At 38.5% G+C, this 14,817-nt stretch overlaps 1 long non-coding RNA gene across 1 annotated transcript; it reads left to right on the plus strand.

Moving 5' to 3' along the window:
- Positions 1-5,381: 5,381 nt before the first annotated feature.
- LOC129633203 (uncharacterized) lies at positions 5,382-14,544 on the plus strand. Its single transcript, XR_008704954.1, has 3 exons — positions 5,382-5,507; positions 7,985-8,046; positions 13,685-14,544. It is a non-coding gene; the product is annotated as an uncharacterized LOC129633203 (long non-coding RNA).
- The last annotated feature ends 273 nt before the right edge of the window (positions 14,545-14,817 follow it).

Here is a 14,817-nt window from a genome sequence, read left to right on the forward strand (position 1 = left end):
CCAAGGGACTCTCAAGAGTCTTCTCCAATACCACAGTTCAAAAGCATCAATTCTTTGACACTCAACTTTCTTTATAGTCCAACTCTCACATCCATATATGACCACTGGAAAAACCATAGCCTTGACTAGATGGACCTTTGTTGGCAAAGTAATGTCTCTGCTTTTGAATATGCTATCTAGGTTGGTCATAACTTTTCTTCCAAGGAGTAAGTGTCTTTTAATTTCATGGCTGAAGTCACCACCTGCAGTGATTTTGGAGCCCAGGAAAATAAAGTCAGCCATTGTTTCCACTCTTTCCCATCTACTTGCCATGAAGTGATGGGACCAGATGCCATGATCCTAGTTTTCTGAATGTTGAGCTTTAAGCCAACTTTTTCACTCTCCTCTTTCACTTTCATCAAGAGGCTCTTTAGTTCTTCTTCACTTTGTGCCATAAGGGTGGTATCATCTACATATCTGAGGTTATTGATATTTCCAGCCTGTGCTTCCTCCAGCCCAGCGTTTCTCATGATGTACTCTGCATATAAGTTAAATAAGCAGGGTGACAATATACAGCCTTGACATACTCCTTTTCCTACTTGGAACCAGTCTGTTGTTCCATGTCCAGTTCTAGCTGTTGCTTCCTGACAATTATGCCACATGAAATAAGCCAGACACAGAAAGATGAAGGCTGTATGATCTCACTTACATATAGAATCTAAAAAAAATGAACTCAAGGAAACAGAGAGTAGAATGGTGGTTTCCGGGGGTTGGTGAGGGTGGGAGTGAAGGAAATGGGAAGATGTTGGTCAAATGGTACAAACTTTCAGATGTAATGTGAATAAGTTTCAGGGACCTAGTGTACAGTAGGTGACTATAGTTAGTAATCCTTGCAATTTGCTAAGACAGTAGATCTTAGGTGTTCTCATCACACACACACACACACACACACACACACACAAGGTAACTATGTGAGGGGGTGAGTGTGTTAGTTAGCTTGATTTTGTTAATCACTTTACAATGTATATTCATATCAAAGCATCATTTTGTACACCTTAAATATACATGTTTTATTTGTCAATTAGGGTTTACTCTAGAGCTTTCCTGGTAGTTCAAACAGTAAAGGATCCACCCATAATGCAGGATACCAGGGTTTGATCCCTGCGTCAGGAAGATTCTCTGGAGAAGGAAATGGCAATCCAGTCCAGTATTCTTGTCTGGAGAATCCCATAGTCAGAGAAGCCTGGTGGGCTACAGTCCATGGGGTTACAAAGAGTTGGATGCAACTGAGCAACTAATGCTAACTAATTAACTAGAGCATTTCCCCTATAATTAGGGAATAAATATTTACATACTCATGAAATTTTGAATTAATAAAGATACACACATATGGGCTTTACTAAGACTAAAAAAAATGAAATTAATAAAACACATTAATGCATAAAATGCAAATACATGTTCTCTCAAAAATCCCTTTTTTATGAAAACATTGCATCTTTGCACTTATTTCCATCATTTTCAGGAAACAAATACAATTTTTTCCCCAAGGGTGTCAGAACATTTTAAGTAGAGTAGAAAGTCAGAGATAAGATTTATTTTCAAAAAGCAGAAATATTGCTTTGCAACAAGCAGACATCCCAAGAAATCTTGCTTCTGTGTTGTTCATATGAGCAATATTACTGTGCCTTCTATAAAAAGAAAAGCCAGTATAGAACTTTTGGCACAAAAAATAGTTGCTCAAGAAATCTCTTACATATGGTAATTACTCAAATATTTTCAGAAGTATTAAAATAGCCATGTTCTTAGCAGGAAAAAGAGTGATTCAGGAAAAACAATCTGGAATCTTTATTTGTACTTGCTAAGTCAGGGAATTTAGAATCATTCATGGGAAAGGGGGGACTCTGCTTCCTTGTTTGTATCTGTAAATTTGTCTTCAGCTTGCATACTGTTGAGTCACTAAATTCCATCTACAGATGAGGCAAGGGCCAAGGGCAAGGAAACCAGCCTTGATGAAATGGCCAGCATAGTAGGACAGATCAAGCAGACCTCTTTCATATCCCAACCCACACCTCTGGTAGAGTGGAAGACAGACTCCTGTCATTCCTTCATGCAGTCACTCATTCTTTGATTCCCAATTATCACTGAAGACCCAACCAGAGACACTGCTAGGTACTACGTTTACACTGTACCTACAAACACCACCCGCTACCCTAGTAGAGCTTCTAGTTTAGTGAGGCCAGTCAGGCAAAAAAAAAAAATCAATGGACAGCTGCACATAATAACCATAGTCAGTTCAGGCCATGAGAAGGATTCTACTTATAAGATTATGGAGAGGAGTTTAACTTAGTATAGTGTGGTCAGAGAACATTTTGTTGAGAAAGTCACAGTTATTACTGAAAACAAAAGGAGTTAGTCGTATTGATGGTGGTGGTTGGGAGTGTTCCAGGCAAAGAGAGGCATGAAAGCCTTGGAGAAGAGGCTAGTGTCCAGGAAACTGAAATAAGTCAGTGTTCTAGAGCATGAGGTCTGAGGCCCTGATGCAGGGATGAGAGCAGAGAGGCAGAGGAGAGATAAATGATGCAGGGCTTATTTAAGTCATGTAAGGAGCTTTGATATATTCTTTTCACAAAGTGAAATAAGTTAGTAAAGGTTTTAAGTAAAGGAGAATCATGATCCCATTTTTATTTTCAAAAGAATATTGAGACTGTTTTGCTGAGAACTGAGAGAAGAGTGGATGCAGGAAGACATTGAGAGCTGTTGCCATAATCAAGGTGTATAGGGGAAAGCGGGGAGGTCTAGACAAAGGAGTGGCAGTGAGGCCAAAGAGAAATGCATGCACAGGAGCTATGTATCTAAGGTAGAGACAAGACTCACAGTGACAGAGCCACTGGAGAGGATAAAAGAGAGGAAAGAATAAAGGATGCTGCTTAGGTTTCCGATTTGATGGTGACCCCATTTTTGCCAAGGTGGGGAGAACTAGGTGAGGAATGGGCTGGAGCTTTTGAGGTGAGATTAAACATCACTATGCTTTTTAAAAATTTTTATTTTATATTGAAGAATACTTGATTGACCTTGCTGTGTTAGTTTTAGGTGGACAGCAACATGATTCGGTTATACATGTACACATATTTATTCTTCTTCAGATTCTTTTCTCATGTAGGTTCTTGGAGAATATTGAGTAGAGTGCCCTGTGCTATATAGTAGGTCTTTGTTGATTATCTATTTTATACATAGTCTTTTTAAAAACAGAAAAGCCTAATACAACCAAAATTCAAGTAAAAGCCTCTCTCTCCCACGCACTTTCTTTCTTTCACACACAATCACCTGTGAAAAACTACAGATTTAGAACATTTTGAAATTCATGCTTCAGTTGGTAGCAGTACCAAATGCAGCCATAATTCCCAGCACAAAGGCTTGTAAACTTTCTCAGTTCCTGGTGCCCTTGGTGTAATTTTTTTTCATGGCAGCTGCAAGACCAAAAGAATCCCCTAATAGTTTTTAAAGTAGTTTAGTCCAAACAAATTAATTAATAAGTATTTTTGTTCCAGCAACTTAGTAGGCATTTAAATACACACACACATATATACATACAAACATATACACATAAACTGGAAGAAAGATTGTATTTCATTCTTAAATGATCACAATTATATACTAATGTGTTGGATGTATGTGCCTGTTGGACACTGTACTGCTTCTCAAACCTTAGAATCAGATTGGACACTGGCACCTTTATTTTCTCTTTTATATTGATTTCTGCACACTACTTGCTTTTTATCACAGCAGCTTCAGAAAACTCAGCTTCTTGGATATGACATCATTAAAAGGAATGTAGTATGATTTAATGTGGAAACTGTGAATGCCCCTACGTTAATAATTTGCCTGTGTCTGACAGATATTAAACATTGCTGTGTTTTCCTTCAAAATTTAAAATATCCTGCTGTGACCCTGTGAATTCCCTGAGGTACCCCAGGGCTCTCTAGCAAATAGTGTGGAAAATGTGGCTTTCATGGGTTGCAAGAAATTTTATGTAAACCTTAACCCATGTTCTCAGATCAGGGCAGGCATTAGCACAGTCCAGATCTTTCCACAGATAAAAGTCATGTAAATAAATGCATTATTTATTTACTAATCAATTTGATTATTTACATAATCAATATTCTCAGATTCTGTAAATGAAGGTTTTCAAGACTGGCTTACCATGTGTACACTGAAACTTATTAAATAAAAGAAAGTAAACCAGTCTGTTTGGATGCTTTCTAAAATATTCCTCTAAAGTGTTTCTAAAATACTTTCTAAATACTTCTCTAAAACACTCCTCTGCTCTCTTAAAGAGAGGCTAACAAATACGAATGAAATTAGTTTAACTCAGTGTTAGCAACAGACACCCTTTCCACCTCTGTCTTGTCTGTTATGGTTTCTGCCTTAAACTCTCTCCCCTTAAGTCACAAGGATAATACTTATAAACTGCCTGGTATATGACTTCTCCTTGCAATTAAGAGTCTATCTACAAACATATATGATGGCCTGAGAAGGCACATAGATGGGCTTAATGAAGAGCAGAATAATAAGTTAGCACAAAGGAAGCCACATACAATGGCTGAAATAATAAAGCACTAGTTATAGGTCTGGGGATTTGATTTGGAATAGCTGTCTCAAGTTATCAGAGAGAATATTAGCTTTTCTCACACTTAGGAGTGTATTCTGAAGATCGATTACCCACGTGTGAACTATGGAGAAACAAGACTTTTCCTTACATTTACAACAGAATGTTAAATCGGCACAGGTGGGGGCCAGTTGTGAAGAACCCACCTGTACCCACACACTGTTGTTGCTCCATTTCATTGTTTATTAGTTTATGCTCCCAAATTTCATTTGAAGAAAGGGGTTCAAGAAGCTCCCACCTCCAAAATGTGAATCACTTCCATAAAATGACATTGGGATGGAATCTTGTCTTCAGTGATATATAATGGATTCAAAAAGCCAAACTAGTGTCAAGAGGCCATGTGGTATGGCTCTGTGCCTGCAAGAAGGCAGCTATTCACAATACATAGCCCATCTCTGGGTCTCCTTCTTTCATGTGTTACGTAGCTGGTGCACATGGAAGAGGTCATTATAACACTGACCATTCCCACGTTAACAGGGCCGTCTGGCAGGTTAGCTGACATCATACCTTCATTGGATGACTAAGAGTGGTTAACTTATAGCAAGAACATAAGCCATATTCTTGGACATAGTGTCACAATGAGTTGTCAACATTGTGTTGTAAAATTCACCTGTGATGGTTAATTTTATGGGTCAACTTGGTTAGCTTATGGTACACAGCTATTTAGTCAAATACCAGTTTAGGTGTGGCTGCAAAGGTATTTTTGATGAGATTAACATTTAAATCAGTAGGCTTTGAGTAAGGCAGATTACCCTCCATAACATGGATGGTGGTGGTGGTTTAGTCTCTTAAGTCATGACTGACTCTTGTGACCCATGGACTATATAGTCTTCCAGGCTTCTCTGTCCATGGCCTTTCCCAGGTAAGAATACTGGAGTTGGTTGTCATTTCCTTCTCCAGGGGATCTTCCCCACCCAGGATTCAAATCTGACTCTCCTACTTTGCAGGCAGATTTTTTACCACTGAACCACCAGGGATTCCTGTAACATGGACATTGTTGTTCAATCTTGTCCAACTCTTTGAAACCCCATGGACTGCAGCATGCCAGGATTCCTTGTCCTTCACTGTCTCCTAGAGTTTGCTCAGATTCATGCCCACTGAGTAAGCCACCCAACCGTCTCATCCCCTGTCATCCCCTTCTCCTCCTGCCCTCAACCTTTCCCAGCATCAAGGTCTTTTCCAAAGAGTTAGCTCTTTGCATCAGGTGGCCAAAATATTGGAGCTTCAGCTTTAGCATCAGTCCTTCTGATGAATATTTAGGGTTGATTTCCTTTAATTCACCTGTGATGATCAAGGTGAACTTGATATCCTTGCTGTCCAAGGGACTCTCAAGGGTCTTCAGCACCACAATTTGAAAGCATCAATTCTTTGGCACTCAGCTTTCCTTATGGTCTAACATCCATATATGACTACTGGAAAAACCATAGCTTTGACTAGATGGACACTTGTCAGCAAAGTGATGTCTCTGCTTTTTAATAAGCTACCTAGATTTTCCACAGCTTTTCTTCCAAGGAGCAAGCATCTTTTAATTTCATGGCTGCAGTGATTTTGGAGCCCAAGAAAATAAATTTTGTCACTCTTTCCATTGTTTCCCCATCCATTTCCCATGAAGTGATGGGACTGGATGCCATGACCTTCATTTTTTGAATGTTGAGTTTTAAGCCAGCTTTTTCACTCTCCTCTTTCATCCTCCTTAAGGGGCTCTTTAGTTCCTCTTTGCTTTCTGCCATTAGAGTGGTATCATCTGCATATCTGAGGTTGTTGGTATTTCTCCCAGAATCTTGATTCCAGCTTGTGATTCAGCCAGCCTGGTATTTTGCATGATATACTCACATAGAATTTAAATAAGCAGGCTGACAATATACAGACTTGATGTACTCCTTTCCCAATTTTGAACTAGTCCATTATTTCATGTCTGGTTCTAACTGTAACATGGATGGGCCTCATCCAATGAGTTGAAGGTCTTAAGTGCAAACACTGAAGTCTTTGGAAGAGAAAGTAGTTCTGTCTCAGACTGCCTTGGAATGTAATATTGCAACATCACCTCTTTTCTGGGTCACCAGCTGCCAGCCTACCATGAAGACTTTGGACTTGCTAACTTCTCACACCCCAATCATATAAGCTAATACTTTAAAATGGATAGATAATAGATACATGGCTGGCAGATAGATAGAGATAGAAGTACATTTCCTCTTGGTTCTATTTCTCTGGAGGGCCCTAATCAATATACCACCCACCTACTGATAGCTACTTCTAATCTAGAGATCCTCTGGTTAAGTGTGGATCTCCCTTTTCAAATATAGAGCAACCACTAGTTTTCCTATATAGCTAGACAACAAGTCTTTAAAATGTGACCTTTAACAGTCCTCCCTTCTGGGTTAATGCCCTTCCAAAATAACAGAATTTATTTAAACAAACAAAGAAAAAAAATCAGAACAGTAACACAGCACCTGTAGTAGCCAGAGGTGCTCATGGTGAAGAATTCACCTGCCAAAGCAGAAGACGTAGCGACGTGGGTTTGATCCCTGGGAGGGGAAATGGCAACCCACTCCAGTTTTCTTGTCTGGAGAATCCCATGGACAGAGAAGCCTGGTGGGCTATAGTCCATGGGGTTGCAATAAGTTGGACATGACTGAAGCAATTTAGCATGCAAACAGGATACATAAAGATATTAATCTATCCTAAGACAAAAAGAAAAGCTTTTCCAATTTCCAATAATAATGCCTCTCATCACATCTCAGATATGAGAAGGCTAAAGGGCATTTTCATGTTTATATGAACAGAAAACCAGACTATGCGAGGACAGATCTCTTCTGTTCTGTGGCTACCTGAGGAGGATTCTATCAAAAAACAGGTGTTGGGGACAGAACTGTGTTCCCTGAAAATTTATGTATTGAAGTCATAACCCCCATTATTTATGGGTGTGACTGTACTTGGAGATAGGGCCTTTAAAGAAATTATTAATTTAAAAGAAGGCCATTAGAATGGTCCCTAATCCCAAATGACTGGTATCCTTATAAGAAGAGGAAATTTGGACACACAGAGAAACATTAAGGGTGCACACACCCAGAGGTGAGCCTATGCATGAACACCATGATAAGGAGCCATCTGCAAACCAAGGAGAGAGGCTTCAAAACCAAAAAACTCCCAACACCTTGAGCTCAGACTTCTAATCTCTAGAACAATAAGAAAACAAATTTCTATTTTTAGGCTACCTGGTCTGCAGTGTTTTGTTATACAGCCCAAGCAAACTAATACAACAGAAAACCAGAAGTCCCATTCAAAACTCTACTTCTACAGAGCAAGAACTTTTCATCTTGCTTTTTTATTTTTCCACAGAGTTATGATGCTTTTCTGACAGAGTCCTGACAGTCTTTCCAGATGGTAGGCTACGGAGTCAGGTAAGCCTGGCCTTTTCATTCTTTGATTACATTTCTTCAGAATAATGAGAAAGAAGAGCAACATGGAAAGAAGGCAATAATGTCCAGTTCCAAAAAGTTTTGAGGTCACCACAGAAATTTAGTACATGACATGTAGCAGCAGATTGACCAAAGAGAGATGAGGATTATGTGAGTGAGGAGGATTATGTGAGTGAACAGAGAAAATAAAAGTAAGAAATTAAGATAAGCATGGAACAGAGAAGCAAAAACTCATCACTATTCTAAATCTAGATGTCTAAAAGCATTTGAAAACCTTGAAGTAATTTTGTTTAGTTTTGTGTCAGACCAGCAGTTGAGGCTATATTTTTTTCTTCCCAAAATATAACCATTAGTTTTGTTATGATCTTCAAACCATGAGAGTAAATGGTTGGGTGAATTTCACTTAATCACGTAAGAATTTGGGCTGAAATTGACTTCAGGCAGAAAAGTTAGAAGCACAAGGAATATGTCAAATTCTCCAGTGACTTATGATAAATTCTTAGAGTGTGAAACTACTCCTCTCTGTTTGTAGATAAGGGCTGTTCAAAGGCATCTGTGCGTTTGAGAAATAAAGTGAATGGAAAATTTCTCTAAGTAGGGCATATTTCTGATGACGAAGATTAGTACATTATGTCTACTCCAAACTAATTCAATAATGGATTGTCCCCAGATAAGCACACAAAAATGGGTCATACGTAACTTAGAGCTGAAATAGCAGGCATAAATTTACTAATTTAACTCCCTATAGAACTGGTCCAAAGAAACCAAAAAAACTCCCCACAGACCTCCCAAATAACTGAGTAGGATAGCAGGACTTTGGTTACGTGATCACATTAAGGTCATTAATAATTGCAGGAAATGACTAACCCATTCATACTTTTTGTGAAACATGAAGCACTGTAGTATATAAATTGCAGCATGTCGTTTATCTTTCAAAAATTTTTTTTCATGATCCAAGTGAAAAGTTGAGTATTCATTACATGAGAGGAAAATCAAGTTAGAGAATGCCATAAATTTATAGAAAGCTATATTGGAAAACACATCTTGAAAGTGACATAGCTATGATTGATGAGAAAAATCTCTTATGTTTTTCACTGAAGATTTTAAACCTTGTGATTTTGTTTAAACAAAAGTGCTACTGTTTTTTAAAAAGTGTTAGAGAAGTTTGAACAGCAATTTCCAAATTCCAGAGAAACTGAATTCAAGCATTAATTTATCTGGAATTGAAATGAGCATATTTTGTCTCCTTCCAAGGAAAACCTAAGACAGTAGGGACATGCATTTCTGTATGTTTTAAGCTATAAATATTTTAAAATACTAGAGCTTTACAAAGTATAGGGAAAACTGTAAGACAGAAGTTAAAAATCACAGCCTCCCTCATGTGAAAATGATAATTATACTTTACTCGAAACTCTTTCCCTCAGAATTAAACAAAAGGGTGGGGTGGGCTAGATTCTTTGAGTGGAAAGTAGACTAGAAATGAAAACAGAAGTACTCTCTCCTTCCAAGACAATTGTTCATTCGGGGAAGATTTTGTGTTGTAAATATTCCTAAGGCACTTCCTAGTATCGTTATAGTTAGTTATGAAAAAGAAGCCCATTTTCTGGAACGTGAAACCAAGAATTCAGGTGATGAATCAAAATCCTTGCCTTGAAGCTTAGTCTCTTCTTTTGTACTTTTTTGTTAGTAAACTCACACAGGTTGTTTCACACATCTATGCTTCAATATTTCCCTTGTCAATGTAGAAAGTCTCTTGCCTAAATATTTATTAAGCTGAGGAAAAGAGAATAGGACATATAAGAGAGATCTCTTAAAGTAAAAAAAAAAAAAAAAACTGCTACTTCGTTGAAATAGTTTATTGCTCTGCTTCAGCTATAAAATGTCCTCCACTTTGATAATTTTATTTGGATCTCTCAGTTCTTCTTCTTCTTTTTTTTCCCCCTCTAATCTCAATAACAAGGCAAATGTTCCATAAACTCCAGTGGAGTAAAGAAACTTCTCTGACAGGTTCCTGGATTTTTCTACTCAATCATGTTATATCAGATCAAAGTAAAATAGCTTCTGTGAAGCTAGCAGTCTCATGAAAGACTGTATAACCAAGTGCTGGTTGAAGGGTTGTGTTCATAAGTCAAAGCCACAAGGATCACCAGGAGAACATAGAAAATTCTCTCCACAACCTCTTCACTTGGGATCTGTGCACAGTTTCCATCTCAAATTCATTTGAGATAATTTCCTCAACTCATAAAGTTTAGAATAAAAATTAAAATTACATTTTTTTAGTCAAAGTAGACATTTTCCCATCTGGATCCCCTTTCATCTGTCAAGTTAGGGCTGGAAAGGGCTTCACAAATTATCTAGTCCAGTGGTTTCCAGACTTCTTCATGCAAAAGCTCTTTTATCAAATGAAGTCTTATCCCAAGCTCTGATCTCTAAGATGATTTGGAAGTGACTCTGTCTTTGTTGAGAGAGGGACCTAGAAAGTTTCTCCACCCTGTCTCTCATTCCCACCTGGAACCATCATCCCATCTTCAGAACCATAAAGCTGTGTAGAATGTATTTTGAAAACAACTGATCTCCTGTTTTATTTTACAGACAAGGAACATTAATTTGCTACCCTGGTGAGAAAGAACCCACATCTATTGAACACATCTATTAAACACCTGTGCTTTTTTTTATTACACGATCCCTTATAATTTTCTCCCCATTTTATTCTGGTTTCTTATTTCCAACAGTGTAATTGAGTTGGTTGCCTCTGTGGGTCTGGGGACCACAGAGGTCCCTACGCCTGGAGAACCTGGGCAAGGGGAAGGGCTATGGTTTACAGACAAAGTAGTAGAGAGAAATGTAAAGTGTAGCTCATATATATGCTTTAGCCACCCAAAGGTAAATTATAGACAGAGGAGACTAAATTAGGGCAAAAGAAACTCAGAACAGCAATTCTCAAACTTTTGGTTTCACTTCAATGTGTTGAAAGTCATTAAGGACTTCAAAAACCTTTAGTTCATGCGATTAAACATCAAAAAGATGTTTATAATAAATAAATCTGGGAAATTAGATAAATATCTTTTCAAGTAAATAAACACAAACTAGACAAAGAGATAGGACTTACTGCCACCACTCTACCTGCAAAATACAAAAGAAGGTCATTATTACATGAAAGAAAACCAGCAGAAAGATTTCACAGTCTTTGCACAGCTTATTTCCCCAGAACAAGTGAAGTCTCCATGATTCCAATGTATAATTGCTGTGAATAAATACAACATAGTAAGAAATTTATTTTACTTAGGGAGAAACTAAGCTCTTTAAAGGCTTTTGCAATTTGTTGTAGACTGCTATTATTTGGGGGTTTGAGGTAGTTTCACCATAAACATCTTTGCTATAGACGTCTTTGCTGGGATCATTTTCACTGCATAACTACTCGCCATAAGGTAATTTTACTGTAAAAGATAAAATAACTCTTTGATAGTTTAGTTTCCTTTCTCCATTGACACAGTACTTCCATTCTTTTATTTCATATACCTGAGTCCTCATAATGATCTCTATGTGTGTGCATGCTCAGCTGCTCAGTCACGTCTGACTCTGCGACCCTGTGGACTTCAGCCCACCAGGCTCCTTTGTCCATGGGATTCTCCAGGCAAGAATTCTAGAGTGGGTTGACATTTCTTCCTCCAGGGGATCTTCCAGACCCAGGCATCAACTGGTATCTCCTGAGTCTGCAGCATTGCAGTCAGATTCTTTATGTCTGAGCCATCAAGGAAGTCCTTAATGATCTCTTTGTTTACAAATAAACATGGCAGTCTTAAAATAGTAGATAACAGCCACATATATCAACTTGATAGGAAACAAGGTGATAAAACTTACTGGAAGTGGGAAATAAGACAGTGTAAAGCCAATTTAGGGCTTCCCTGGTAGCTCAGCCTCCTGATGCAAAGGTGGTACTTTGGCCACCTGCAGTGAAGAGCTGACTCATTGGAAAAGACCTTGATGCTGGGAAAGATTGAAGGCAGGAGGAGAAGGGGACAACAGAGGATGAGATGGTTGGATGGACATGAATTTGAGCAAACTCTGGGAGATGGTGAAAGACAGGAAAGCCTGGTGTGCTGCAGTCCATGGGATTGCAAAGAGTTGGACATGACCAAGAGACTGAACAACAACAACAAAGTCAGATTGCATACCTTACAAGAAAATGATAACATATCGGTTTGCAAATCCTTCAGTTGGATTAAAGGTGCAGAGCTGAACCCACATTTCCTGTATGACTGTGGAACATCCATCAATGGACACATGATAACATACCAAGAACAAACAGTAGTGTAGAGGCTCTCAAAATACAACCCCAAACTCAGTTACAAATATGCATCCTGGTTTTCGGAAACTGATACCCCTCTTAATGAAGGAAGAACTTTTAGCAACAACAACAAAAAAACTGTGATGCTGAACAAGGAGATGAATTAACAAGCATAGAGAAAGTAGAAAATACTATGAATGAACAAAGAAGACAAGTGCTCAGGAACCAAAAACAAAATAAAATCAATTATTTGCATAGTATTAGCATGAATCAAATGTATTCAAATATTTTGTATTTCACAGTGTTTTTAACTTTGTTATTCATTTTTCATGTTGCAGTATGTCCTTTTTTTTTTTTTATGATGCTGTCTTATTTTTTTTGCTTTATCTTTTACAGCAAAAATGTCTACATATTTCAAAAATATCAGATTGAATCATTCTTATGTGCACCACGCTAGGCATGTTAAATTCCATAGTCATCTTCAGAGTGACTTAAAAATCTATCCAGTCTCGTCTCTCAATGCCAACACTTCTACCACTTTCTTTCCTTTCAAAAATAAGTTGCATGCTGAGCTGATTCACTAGTCACCATTCTAATGCTTCCTTTGTGTGGTCTCCACAGCCTACTCTCAAAGCTGTACAAAGACGTGCCTACACAACAACTCAGGGAGGTCTCTACTGGGGCACAGGGATGAACAACTCAGCCCAGGAATCCTGGACCCATCCCTACACACCCTCCTACCTCCAAACTTCCCTCCCCACACACATACTCACATACACACATCTTAGCCTCACAACATTTTTGTTCATGAAAAAGATGCTTTGCAAAGTCTCTGTTCAGGAGAACAATTGTAACGCATTTTAAAATATGAAATGTAGCCATATTTTTTTTCTGAACTAATGGCTAAGAAAATGATAAATATAAGGAATGACACTATTAGAAATTCAACTCATGAAACCGTAAGTAAGAAAAAAATCAATCTCCTGAAACCATACACATTTTCAACTTTTCCTTTTCAATGCACTGCAAAGAACACATTTTCAATATATTACAAATAATACCTTGTTAGAGGAAATAAAAAAGAAAGAGAGAGAAGAAAGAAATAAAAGTAGGAGTGGGAGAAACTGTATAGATAAAAACTTAAAAAAAAATACAATCATTTCTCTTGCGTCTACCCTCTCTGGAAAACTCAATCAGCCAATAAAAAAGTGAATGCTTTTAAGGTTGATAGAAGGTTATAAGAGAAGTATTGTTAGGGGAAACACACTGATTGAAACCGCCCACCCTGGCCAGGCACCATAGTAACCATTTGCATGAGTTGTTTTATGACAGGAGATCCTGATAAGGAATACGGAACTAATAAGCTACCACCAACCAGAAGAGTTCGGGAAAGGTCGAAAGGAGACACCACGTATCCGTCCACTTCCCAGAATCCCTCTCACTAGCATCCATCTTGGCAGAGCGATGCGTGCGCCTCCAGGAAAGACGCTGAATTAGAATGATTGTCCAAAGACCACCCAGAAACTAATCCCATCACCATAAAACCCGAGACTGCGAGCCACAGGGCAGAGCAGTTCTCCTGGGTTCCCTTACCCTACTGCTCTCCACCCGGGTGCCTTTTCCCAATAAAATCTCTTGCTTTGTCAACACATGTGTATCCTTGGACAATTCATTTCCGAGTGTTAGACAAGAGCCCAGTTTCGGGCCCTGGAAGGGGTCCGCCTTTCTGCAACAGTATCTCTATGATTATAATACTTTAGAAGTTTCCAACCACCAATACTTACTTCTGCGATTTGAATGTTACTGTGAAAGAGACAACATTAACATTTGCGGAATCTGATCGAGATACCAACAGGGAAATAACACAAGTACATGCGAATAGAATGTCCCCACCAGAGGAAAGCGTCAGGTGAATAGTGACATATACCAGAATACTGCTGGCATTTAGGGCTTAGTGTAATATGGAAAAATAGTGAGGCAAACAGGGAAAAAAAATAAGTAAATGTGTCCTAGAGAAATGCTAGTCTGGAAAATTTACATTCTTCTTTTCATTTTTCTCAACTAAAAATACATGGTGGGGTTTGACTGGAAAAATGTACGTATTTTTAATAGGAGGCTCTGTAAATGGCCCATCAGGGAACATGGAGGAAAAGACAAGCTATGGCATTAAAATGACCTCAGTGGAGGCTGACACCACAAAGAGGTGAGAATTCGCTGTGTTCTGGCATTGGTGCTACTGAGCTCTATCAGAGCCCACGCCCCTTCCTAGTTCATGCCTGCAGCAATGGGCCCTGAATGGTCTTCCTGGGGAGGTATTTAAGCAACTGAGAAAACATAAGTATAAATACACTTAAACCTGACTGGAGGGCAAAGAATTTGTGTGTTAATTGCAGGCTGAGTCGTTTTTTAGCCCTGTGGCCTTGGGCAAGTTTGTAAACCTCCTCATTTTATCTGAGATTATAGCC

Source organism: Bubalus kerabau, chromosome 18, assembly GCF_029407905.1.
Source record: "Bubalus kerabau isolate K-KA32 ecotype Philippines breed swamp buffalo chromosome 18, PCC_UOA_SB_1v2, whole genome shotgun sequence".
NCBI classification, from domain to species: Eukaryota; Metazoa; Chordata; class Mammalia; order Artiodactyla; family Bovidae; genus Bubalus; species Bubalus kerabau.